The sequence below is a fragment of the Pan paniscus genome, chromosome 17 (assembly GCF_029289425.2).
Source record: "Pan paniscus chromosome 17, NHGRI_mPanPan1-v2.0_pri, whole genome shotgun sequence".
NCBI classification, from domain to species: Eukaryota; Metazoa; Chordata; class Mammalia; order Primates; family Hominidae; genus Pan; species Pan paniscus.
In genome coordinates, this window is record NC_073266.2 from 73,534,488 (window position 1) to 73,547,409 (window position 12,922).

A 12,922-nucleotide genomic window follows, 5' to 3' on the forward strand; every position below is an offset into this window, starting at 1 on the left:
CATTCAGCCCTGCAGTGGCCCCATACTCAGCTCCTCAGATGCACCAGCTCACTTTTCCCCAGGGTCTGGGTTAGTGGTTAGTTGGTCCCAAGACTACTATTATGGTATGATGTGTATTTCCACCACTGACCACCAAAAGACTGCCAAGCTGACTGTGCAGCAGATTACGGGAATTTGTACTGCTCTAAGAACCATGGCTAGTGAGTACACTTTAAGTTCCGACCACACGGTGCTAAAGCTGGAGTTTGTATATTGTTCTGGGTCCAAAGAACTATTTGCTGGTGGTGCCTAGGGACTGTGATTTATGAAGCTGGCTAAATTAGTTATTATTTTGGTGCTGAGAGTCCTTCATTGTCACCAAATTCCAGGATTGGAAACAGCCATGTGACATGGAAAATCACAACCGCTCTATTAAGGCAAAAATCTTTATATGAGCAGCTCTGATGCAAGAACAAGAAACACACATGTCTGCACTCAGGGCATTCCCTAACTGGCTGATCTGCGGCGGTTAATCTGCAAGACGGCTGCCTCTACTTCCCTCTCTTGGCCAACATAGGCTTTAAAACCTGAGGGTCTGGAATGGTGATTGTTTCCTAAACAACAAACCCAGGGGTTTAGATTGCATTCCAAGAGAGGGAATCTCTGTTTTCTTCCTTACCGTGTTATTTTATTATTACTACTATTGAAGTCATTTCAGCTACTGTTTCCTGTTTGTTGTAATAAATCAGGTTTGGGCGCTTGGAAAATAACATGACCAGGAATCTAGTGACAGCTCTCCAGCACCTTGGGAAGACCATAAGGCTGATTGTTAGTGGAGTCTTCCAAAGAATTTGGAGTCTTCCAAACTTTATTTTCAAAAATGGCCCTCCTTTTTCTTTTTCTTTTTTTCTTTGAGACGGAGTCTCACTCTTGTCACCCAGGCTGGAGCTATCTCAGCTCACTGCAACCTCTGCCTCCCAGGTTCAAGTGATTCCCCTGCCTCAGCCTCCAGAGTAGCTGGGATTACAGGCGCCTGCCAGCACGCCCAGCTAATGTTTTGTATTTTTAGTAGAGATGGGGTTTCACCAGGTTGGTCAGGCTGGTCTTGAACTCCTGACCTCAGGTGATCTGCCCGCCTAGGCCTCCCAAAGTGTTGGGACTATGGCCATGAGCCACCGCACCTGCTGGCCCTACTTTCTATTCCCAAAATGGATTCCCTTTCTACTCCAAAAATGGCCCTATGTGGGCCCACTCCAAGAGCAGGAGGCTGTTGAGAAAGTTTTATTGAGAGCTAAAGCCCAACATTGCAAGATGCACTTGTTTAGAATTCTTTCCCCCAAATTATTCTGGGCTGATTTGGAGATTCTCTTGCTTCCCTCTGTGTCCTAGACTCTTCTGACTATAGGACAAAAGCCACAGTGCAGGGTGTGTGGCTGAGATGTGCATGATTGTGGAGGGCACTGATTTGAGAATGCTATGCCAATGAGGGGATAGTCTCAGGGTGTGTCCTGTGATCCTGAATGGAAGCCTCAGTAAGAGACAATGAAGGGATTCATCTCTCTACTGCCATATACAATGGTGCTTTTCAGCTTTGTGGCCTTAATTAGCAGTAGCTAATTAATGCTCAAACACCTTGGTGGGGATTGGGAGAGAGGAAACTGAACTAGAGAACAAAGTGGTTGTCTAAAGCCCCTAAGGGAGTAGGGAGGGGATTATGTCCCAAGGTTTCCGGCTTCCTGCGGCTCCCTGTGAGACAGTGTCCCTAATTCCTGCATGGTGGCTTTGGTACAAGTCCTACTGTCTTATTCAAGTCCCTGTAATAAAGTTGTGTTCTGGAGGGGAAAAGCATGGCTTTTATATTTCTCTCTGTTTGCTCTCATGTCAAGCCAGGAGCACTGGAGCAGCCATACTACTCAGGAAATCCTTCTTTTGCTCAGCAACTGAGAACACATTTGGTATGCTTGCCTTTTCTCCTTGTTTATTTTCAGGGTAGTGATAAAAGCACGGAAAAAAAACATGAGGGAAAATCAGTAAATTTCAGTACTATTTCAATACATCTGCAAAGGGCAAACTGTTTAGAATTTCTCTTGCCCCGTCTGAGGTTGGAAACTCTCACCACAGCGGGAAACACAACTATTTTGACTTGGCAAACCAAACCAGACAGCATGCACCTGCAACTATGCGTCCCTGACGCGAGTAGCTGTGGCCAGAGGGTCAGTCTGTTCTCAGTTTTTCATCCAGAAACCACATTCTGCAAATGGAGAGAAAACCACTGTTGGATTAAAGGAAATCCTTGCCATAGAGACTAAGCACACAACTTTAATTAACTCATCATTTTCTAATTAGCATCCCCAGAGCCCTGTGCCTGGGCAGCTTATGTTGCAGAATGTGCCATCAAGCTTTTCCAAACAGCTTTATAAAATAAAGTTTTGTTTTCACAAACATTTCTTTTAAAAAGTTTGGAAAATGGAGGAAAACATTTGAAAAAATGGTAAACCACCCAAAAGTCATTCATATAAAATCACTTAATGATTTTGGTCTATTTGTTTAGAGTCATTGTATGTATTTTAACTCAACATAGTTGAGACTATATCATATAGAGAAAGGCCTTTCTCTATTTTTTCATTTAATATCTTGTGCAGGCATTCATTTTAGTACAAAATTGTTATCAGTAATAACAATTACTGATATATCAGCATATTGTACTTAGTAGAAGTACTGTAACTTATTTAACCATTGTTGCTACTTACATTCAAAGTGAACTTTAGAATTAAGTTTCTAGAATTCCTTATAACATTTTAACTTAGGAATTTCATTCAACTTAGGAACTTAACGTTAACCAGTTAATTTCACCACTAAAAAACACACAGACTGTCACATCACAGATTCATTTTTTTCTATTAACATTATCACCTTGTCTTGCTTATTGTTTTTAAGTGCATAGATACGTGACTTTATTCTCGTTTTTAAAAAATGGGTTAAGAAAGAAAAACACTATTTATGCCAGTAAATTCTCCTCTGGCAGACATTTAGGTCAATTTAAAATTTTTACTATGATAAAAAATGGTACCAAAAATTTGTGAAGATACCTTTACACTTATTTGCAAGTATTTCTCCAAGATAAGCTCCTGGAATGTGGATGAAAGGGTATCCATAATTTCAATTTTGGTAGTTCCTGCCAAGTTGTCCTTAAGTAAGACTGCACCAGTTTACACTTCTATTAACAGTGAATGATAAATTTCTGTTTTCTCACACTGGATGCTATGAAAATTTAAAATATTTGCCAGTCTGGTGAAAAGTACAATTTCAATGCTGTTTTAATTTGTATTTCCCTAATTACAGTGAAGTGGAACATATTTTCCAATGTTTGTGACCATGTGTATTTCTTCTTTGAATTGCCTCTTCATACTCATTTCTTAATTTTAAGTTGAGCCTACTTTACTTTATATCTTTATATATTGTATATATTAAGCCTTTGTCTGCTATATGCTGTGCAAATGTTTTCTCTCAAGCTCTTCCTTCTCTTTTAACATTGTTTTACCATCTTGCCTTGTTAAGAGGTTATTCACTTTTATGTGGTACTATCATAGTTTTCATTTTTATCTTCTGATTTTCCTCTAATTTTCTATTCTGTAACAATATAGATTAACAACGTTTAAACTTTTAATCTATGTAGAATTTAACTTTTCTGTATGGTGGAGGGAAACATCTTAAGTTTTTTTTTTTCTATAGAGTATCCTGTTGTCCCAGTTCTAATAAATGAATTGTCTATTACTGTCTAGAAATGTCTTCATGGCCATATCCTAGAACTGTGTGTGTGTGTGTGTGTGTGTGTGTGTGTGTATGTGTGCACATATATACATATTCTTAAACTTTATTTTGTCCAAGATCTAATGTAACATTGTATTTATTACTGTTTATATAATGCTCTGATAACTGGTAGGGAAAATCTATTTTAACTATTATTTTTCAAAAATTTCACAGCCAATCTTTTGTTTTTTCTCTTTCAAATGAGCAGTATAATTGGCTCATAGAGCTCCTTTAAAAATATTTCTTTTGAGATTTGGATTGGGGTGTTCCATATTTTATGTTATTTTGGGGGAAATTGACCTCTTTATAATATTGTCTTTCCATCAAGGCACATAGTGTGTCTTTTCACTAGTCAGGTCATCTTCAAGTTCCCACAATAAAGTTTTATATTTCTCTTCATATAGGTCTTGCATACTTCTCATTAGATTTATTTCTAGGTATGTTAAAGTTCTATAGTGATAATGAATTACATCTTGTTTTTTCATGTCTTTTAAAAATTGCATATTGTTTGTGCATTGACACTTTGACACGGACCTTGCATTGGATTTGGAGAGAGACATCTAATAATTTTTCAGTTGATTCTTTCAAAATTTTGATAGATCATCATACACTTGAATGTAATGTTAAATTAGTTCCTTTAATTGCTTTCTCATTCTTTTTATTTTCTTATTGCATTTGCTAGTTTGCTAACATAATGTCAATTTATAATAGTAATAGCAGGCAACTTTGCTTTTATTGACACTTCAAGGAAGATTATAAACAAATGCGATGATAATGCTTGCTTTAGATTTCTGGTAATTATATGTATTAGGATATAGATGTAATTGCTATAATAGAAAAATCCCAAATAATAGTGTTTCACATTAACAGTCTGGGAGTAAGCAGTGCTGGGTGGTCTAGCAGCTTACCTATGCCATTATCAGGGTCTCAGTATCTTTCTATCTTGCTGCTGTGTTCTAGAAAATACAGAGCTTCTATTTCATGACCTCATAGGGCCATTCCAGCTACCACCATCATTTCTGTGTTTCAGACATCAGGAAGAAAGAAATACAAAAGGAGGGTACAGTCCTTCTTTTTAAGGGCACAGCCCAGAATTTGCACTCATCACTTTTACTCACATCCTATTGAACAGAACCTAATTTCATGGGAACACTTCTGTGCAAGGGAGGCTAGGAAATTTGATTTTCTGTTGAGCAACAAATGTGATTTTTAGTCTTATGTTTGGCTAAAAATCTTCCCACCATGGAAGGGAGGGAGAATAGACACTGGGGAAATTAACAATTGTTATCACATTATATTTATTCATTTTAGGGAATCTTTCTTCTATTCCTCAGACAGTGAGAGCTTTTACTGGAAATTTATCAAATACATTTTTTAGTATTTACTAAGATTATCATAATTTTCCCTCTCAAAATCTGTCAATATTGACTTATAGGTGGAGAAATCATAATTAAAACATTTAGTTTGGGATAATATACTATTAGAAGATGACTTTTATATATCATTCTTTCAAAGACGTCATATTTGACATTCATTCTTTTATTTCTTTTCTTTCTTTTTAAAATTCAAGCTATTTTTCTATCCAGGCATCTACTTAAAGGTAAATTATTATCCATTTATTATCAGTTATTTAAAGTTTGGTAGAAGAAAATCCTAAAACTGCTTAGGCTGATATTCTTTTCAAGGAGAGAACTTTGTCAAATTTTTTCATTATTTCCCCTCTCTGTTTAATGGATTATTTAGTGTTTTCACCTCATTTTAATTAATTAGATAATTGATATTTTCTATTTTCTTATAGTCAAATAGGCCAATGTTTTCCATAATTTTCTGACTTTATTATCTTATTTTGAAAGCGCAACCCTTGCTTAAGTAGTCAACAATGCACGTGTGTATGAGCATTCACTTTTAACACTTTAATTCTTCTGGGATTTATTTTGGTGCATGAGTAACCTAGAAATTTTAATTTTCTTCTAAATGGCTACCTAACTGTGACAATAGCATACATTGATTAATCCATCATTTGCAACTGAATTCAAATTCCTAATTTAATTTATGCTAATTTCTTATATCTCTACATTAGTTTATTTCAAAAAGACTATTTGATCTGTTTCATTGATCTATTCTAGGATGAAAGTTACATGTTAAATACTCTTAAATCTTATAGTTTTATAATTTACTTTATAATCTGACAGGGCAAATCATCCTTTAAAAACTTCTTGGCTCTAACAAGTTTATTTTTCTAGATTAACTTTAGGATAAATTGGCCAATTAAAATATTCTAAGAGGTTTTGATTAGAACTGCATAAAAATCAAACATCAAATTTGTGGAAAAACAGACATTTTTATAATATTGAATGCTCCAACCCAGGAATATGGGTTCCTGGATTGAATCTCACCATCTATTTAGGCCTGTGCTATGTACCTCAATAAAGTATTACAATTTTTCTCATAGAGGGCCTGCATTTTTTGGTTAATTTAATTTCTAGGTTACATATATGTATGTCTAAAGTAAATGGAATACTTTTTCATTATATTTAATTCGGATATTTAGTATTTCTTACATTAAAGCCATCAATATTTGTATATTTTGGGACCAGCCACCTTACTAAGAGGCCTTAGTAGTTTTTCTAGTTTTCTTCTTGAGATTTCCAAGTGGGCAGCAGCATTTTTCTTGTGATGTATTATATTAGATTTTCATTCTTCCTTTCCTTGAATAAGCCAGGTTCTTTAGTTTACAATTATGATTATTTAAAGCAAAACAGAGTTCATTTACAGCATCAAAGACTAGAGATAGGCCAGGACCATGATGAGTCAAGTGAAGCAGTTTCCTCAGATGCCAAATTTAAGGGATGTCAAAAAGCTGACTAATCAAGATAAATAATGTTTTAATGCAATAGTTTGTGTTTTAAATGAATGTGAAAAAAATCCATGATGAAGCAAATACCAAAAATTTAAATATGGGTAAGTTTAGCAAGGAGAACTGGGCTCAGAAAAGCCAGGAGCCAGCAGATGTGGAGATGTCAGTAGCAGCTCTCAGTGACAACTGTGCTTATACATGCTGCCCATGGGATGAATCAGCTTTGAGAATGAGAGTGATTGGCATCCTTGGCTAAGGGGAGGGCAGGATTCTTTGATTAATTGTCCCAGACTCCACATGTTAGGGGAAGGTAATTTTCCAAAAGGAAACAGGCTCACAGTTGTCAAAAACAATGACTGTCTACCATGTTGCAGTCCCACGATGCATTTTCTACATTGACCCCATCTCCAGCTCCAACTGCTGTCCTCCACATGTTAGGGCCACACCTCCGAAGAGGCCACATGCCAATGTGCCAACTCTCCTTTGCTTCCTGCTATACTTTTTACTCAGAGCTGCAACCTTCATATGGAGACAGCATAAAAGATATTGAAGAAACTCTGGTGGCTTCAAAGAGCACTCTCTGTTGAAAAGGAAATGGCAGTCAAAGCCCTGTTTTGAAAAAACACTAGGTGTCCGTACTTGGGAGGGGACCTCATGGAAAGGCTGGAAACTCTTTCTGAAGAGATTGTTCTGCCTCAAGAGAAGTATGTTTTGGCCACTGATTGTTTCTCAGGCAAATTTAATAGGCTGTATTAGACTGATGAGAATGCTTCCCAAAAGAATTAACTACTCAAACTTAACTTATATATCTTCACAGGCATTTAATGAAAATTTAAATGAATTATATTTGATACAATTATTGATAAGATAGGTTTTACATCTACTATTTAAAATTTGTTTTCTATGTCTTTTATGTCTTTTTTGTTCATCTATTCTTTCATTACTGCCTTTTTTTGTGTTAAATAGATATTTTCTGATATACTCTATTATCTTATTTCTTTTGCTCTATATTTTAAATTTACTTTCTTACTGGTTGTCCTGAGGACTACAATTAACATTTTAACTTAAGACAATTAGTTTGAATTAATACTTAATTTCAATTGTATACAAAAGTTTGCTCAGGACTCAGGACTCAGCTGTGAATCTCATTAGGGATCCCTTGTCCCTGAGGAGATGCTTTTCTCTTGCTTCTTTCATTCTCTTTGTCTTTGGACAGTTTGACTGTGGGTTGGTTGCCTAGATATAAATCTCTTTAGATGTATCCTACTTAAAGTTCATTCAGTTTTTCCTTGGTTTTGCCTGTCATGTAGAACCCTGCCCTGACTCTCCCTCACTCACTAATACTGCCTAGAGGCAGATTTCCCTCTTATGACTTTAGCAATGCTTTGCTTTTGTGAAATGCATTCTTTGGCAATTTTGCTGTTGTATGATCATAGATTGTATTCCAAACCTAGATAGTGTAGCCTACCACACACTTGAGATATATGGTATAGCCTACTATTTCTAGGCTAGAGATCTATATAGCCTGTTACTGTATTGAATACTATATTAGTCCATTTTCATGCTGCTGATAAAGACATGCCTGAGACTGGGTAATTTAGAAAGGAAACAGGTTTAATTGACTCACAATTCCACGTGGCTGGGGAGGCCTCACAATCATGGCAGGAGGCAAGGAGGAGCAAAGTAATGTCTTTCATGGATGGTGGAAGGCAAAGAGAGAGTTTGTGTAGAGGAACTCTCCCTTATAAAACCATCAGATCTCATAAGACTTATTCACTATCATGAGAACAGCACGGAAAAGACCTGCCCCCATGATTGAATTAACTCCCACCCCGTCCCTCCCACAGCATGTGGGAATTCAAGATGAGAATTGGGTGGGGACACAGCCAAACCATATCAAATACTGTAGGCAATTTCAACACATATTTGAGTATCTAAATATAGAAAAGATACAGTAAAAATGTGGTATAAAAGATTAAAAAATGATAAAGCTATATAGAGCAATTACCATGAATGGAGCCTGCAGGATGGAAGTTGCCTGGGTGAGTCAATGAGTGAGTGATGAAGGGCTAGGACATTACTGTGCACTACTGTAGACTTTATAAACATTGTGCACTTAGGCTACACTAATTTATAGAAAAACCTTTCTTCAATAATAAATTAATCTTAGCTTATTGTAATGTTTTACTTTATAATTTTTTAAAATTTCTATTGTTTTTTTTTGAAAGAAAGAAGTAAAACTGTTTTTATTTTATTTGTATTATACTTTAAGTTCTGGGATACATGTGCAGAACATTCAGGTTTGTTACATAGGTATACATCTGCCATGGTAGATTGCTGCACCCATCAACCTGTCATCTGCATTAGGTATTTCTCCTAATGCTGTCCCTCCCCTCGCCCTCCATCCCCTGACAGGCCCCGGTGTGTGATGTTCCCCTCGCTGTGCCCATATGTTCTCATTGGTCAGCTCCCACTTAGGAGTGAGAACATGTGGTGTTTGGTTTTCTGTTCTTGTGTTAGTTTGCTGAGAATGATGGTTTCCAGCTTCATCCATGTCCCTGCAAAGGACATGAACTCATTCTTTTTTATGGCTGCATAGTATTCCATGGTGTATATGTACCACATTTTCTTTATCCAGTCTAACATTGTTGGGCATTTGAGATGGTTCCAAGTCTTTGCTATTGTGAATAGTGCTGCAGTAAACATACGTGTGCATGTGTCTTTATAGTAGAATGATTTATAATCCTTTGGGTATATACCCAGTAATGGGATTGCTGGGTCAAACAGTATTTACAGTTCTAGATCCTTGAGAAATCACTATACTGTCTTCCACAATGGTTGAACTAATTTATATTTTCACCAATAGTGAAAAAGCGTTCCTATTTCTCCACATCCTTTCCAGCATCTGTTTTTTCTTGACTTTTTAATGATCACCATTCTAACTGGTGTGAGATGGTATCTCATTGTGGTTTTGATTTGCATTTGTCTAATGACCAACGATGATGAGCTTTTTTTCATATGTTTGTTGGCTGCATAAATGTCTTCTTTTGAAAAGTGTCTGTTTATATCCCTCACCCACTTTTTGATGAGGTTGTTTGCTTTTTTTCTTGTAAATTTGTTTAAGTTCCTTGTAGATTCTGGATATTAGCCTTTTGTCAGATGGATGGATTGCAAAAATGTTCTCCCATTCTGTAGGTTGGCTGTTCACTCTGATGACAATTTCTTTCACTGTGCAGAAGCTCTTTAGTTTAATTAGATTCATTTGTCCGTTTTGAATTTTGTTGCAATTGCTTTTGGTGTTTTAGTCATGAAGTCTTTGCCCATGCCTACATCCTGAATGGTACTGGCTAGGTTTTCTTCTAGGGTTTTTTATGGTTTTAGGTCTTATGTTTAAGTCTTTAATCCATCTTGAGTTAATTTTTGTATAAGGTAGAAGGAAGGTGTCCAGTTTCAGTTTTCTGGATATGGCTAGCCAGTTTTCCCAACACCATTTATTAAATAGGGAATCCTTTCCCCATTGCTTGTTTTTGTCAGGTTTGTCAAAGGTCGGATGGTTGAAGATGTGTGGTATTATTTCTGAGGCCTCTGTTCTGTTCCATTGGCCTATATGTCTGTTTTGGTACTAGTACCATGCTGTTTTGGTTATGGTAGCCTTGTATAGTTTGAAGTCAAGTAGAATGATGCCTCCAGCTTTGTTCTTTTTGCTTAGGAATGTCTTGGCCATATGGGCTCTTTTTTGGTTCCATATGAAATTTAAAGTAGTTTTATCTAATTCAGTGAAGAAAGCCAATGGTAACTTGATGGGAATAGCATTGAATCTATAAATTACTTTGGGCAGTATGGTCATTTTCATGATACTGATTATTCCTATCCAAGAGCATGTAATGTTTTTCCATTTGTTTGTGTCCTCTCTTATTTCCTTGAGCAGTGGTTTGTAGTTCTTGAAGAGGTCCTTCACATCCCTTGTAAGTTGTATTCCTGGGTGTTTTATTCTCTTTGTAGCAATTGTGAATGGGAGTTTGCTCATGATTTGGCTCTCTGTTTTCCTATTATTGGTGTATAGGAATCCTTGTGATTTTTGTACATTGATTTTGTATCCTGAGACTTTGCTGAATTTGCTTATTAGCTTAAGGAGTTTTTGGGCTGAGACAATGGGGTTTTCTAAATATACAATCATGACATCTGCAAACAAAGACAATTTGACTTTTTCTCTCCCTATTTGAATACCTTTATTTCTTTCTCTTGCCTGATTGCCCTGGCCAGAACTTCCAATTCTGTGTTGAATAGGAGTGGTGAGAGAGGGCATCCTTGTTTTTTGCCAGTTTTCAAAGGGAATGCTTCCAGATTTTGCCCATTCAGTATGATATTGGCTGTGGGTTTGTCATAAATAGCTCTTATTGTTTTGAGATACGTTCCATCGATACCTAGTTTATTGAGTGTTTTTAGCATGAAGGGGTATTGAATTTTATTGGGGGTTTTTTCTGCATCTATTGAGATAATCATGTGGTTTTTGTCATTGGTTCTGTTTATGTGATGGATTACATTTATTGATTTGCGTATGTTGAACCAGCCTTGCATCCCAGGAATGAAGCCAACTTGATTGTGGTGAATAAGCTTTTTAATGTGCTGCTGGATTTGGTATGCCAGTATTTTATTGAGGATTTTCACATCGACGTTCATCAGGGATATTAGCCTGAAATTTTCTTGTTTTGTTGTGTCTCTGCCAGGTTTTGGTATTAGGATGATGCTGGCCTCATAAAATGAGTTAGGGAGGAGTCCCTCATTTTGGATTGTTTGTAATAGTTTCAGACGGAATGGTACCAACTCCTCTTTGTACTTCTGGTAGAATTCGGCTGTGAATCCATCTGGTCCTAAGCTTTTTTTTTGGTTGGTAAAATATTAATTACTGTGTCAATTTCAGAACTTGTTATTGGTCTGTTCAGGGATTTGACTTCTTCCTGGTTTAGTCTTGGGAGGGTTTATGGGTTGAGGAATTTATCCATTGCTTCTAGAATTTCTAGTTTATTTGCATAGAGGTGTTTATAGTATTTTCTGATGGTAGTTTGCATTTCTGTGGGATCAGAGGTGATCTCCCCTTTATCATTTTTTATTGTATCTATTTGATTCTTCTCTCTTTTCTTCTTTATTAGTCTGGCTAGTGGTCTAACTATTTTGTTAATCGTTTCAAAAAACCAGCTCCTGGATTCATTGATTTTTTTTGAAGGATTTTTCGTGTCTCTGTCTCCTTCAGTTCTGCTCTAATCTTAGTTATTTCTTGTCTTCTGCTAGCTTTTGAATGTGTTTGTTCTTGCTTCTCTAGTTCTAATTGTGATTGGGTGTTGATTTTAGCTCTTTCCTGCTTTCTTCTGTGGGCATTTAGTGCTATTAATTCCCCACTAAACACTGCTTTAGCTTTGTCCCAGAGATTCTGGCACATTGTGTCTTGCTTCTCATTGGTTTCAAAGAACTTATTTATTTCCGTCTTAATTTTGTAATTGACCCAGTAGTCATTCAGGAGCAGGTTGTTTAGTTTCCATGTAGTTGTATGGTTTTGAGTGAGTTTCTTAATCCTGAGTTCTAATTTGATTGCACTGTGGTTTGAGAGACTGTTTATTATGATTTCTATTCTTTCTCATTGGCTGAAGAATGTTTTACTTCCAATTATGTGGTTGATTTTATGTGGTGCCAAGAAGAATGTATATTTTGTTTATTTGGAGTGGAGAGTTCTGTAGATGTCTATTAGGTCCACTTGGTCCAGAGCTGAATTGAAATCCTGAATATCTGTGTTAATTTTCTGTCTCATTGATCTGTCTAATATTGATAGTGGGGTGTTAAAGTCTCCCACTATTATTGTGTGGGAGTCTAAGTCTCTTTATAGTTCTCTAAGAACTTGCTTTATGAATCTGGGTGCTCCTGTATTAGGTGCATGTATATTTAACATAGTTAGCTCTTTTTGTTGTATTGATCCCTTTACCATTATGCAATGCCCTTCTTTGTCTTTTTTGATCTTTGTTGGTTTAAAGTCTGTTTTATCAGAGACTAGAATTGCAACCCCTGCTTTTTTTTGCTTTCTGTTTGCTTGGTAAATCTTCCTCCATCCCTTTATTTTGAGCCTATGTGTGTCTTTGCATGTGAGATGGGTCTCCTGAATACAGCACACCAGTGGGTCTTGACTCTATGCCAGTCTGTGCCTTTTAATTGGGGCATTTTGCCCATTTACATTTAAGGTTAATATTGTTATATGTGAATTTGAATTTGATCCTGTCATTATGATGC

General features: G+C 36.4%; 1 long non-coding RNA gene across 1 annotated transcript in view; it reads right to left on the reverse strand.

Moving 5' to 3' along the window:
- Positions 1 to 1,938: 1,938 nt before the first annotated feature.
- Positions 1,939 to 12,922, reverse strand: part of LOC130540977 (uncharacterized) — a 187,146-nt gene continuing 176,162 nt past the window's right edge. The window contains exon 9 of the long non-coding RNA XR_008955011.1: positions 1,939 to 2,230. This is a non-coding gene — a long non-coding RNA (uncharacterized LOC130540977). The remainder of the gene's footprint in view (positions 2,231 to 12,922) is intronic.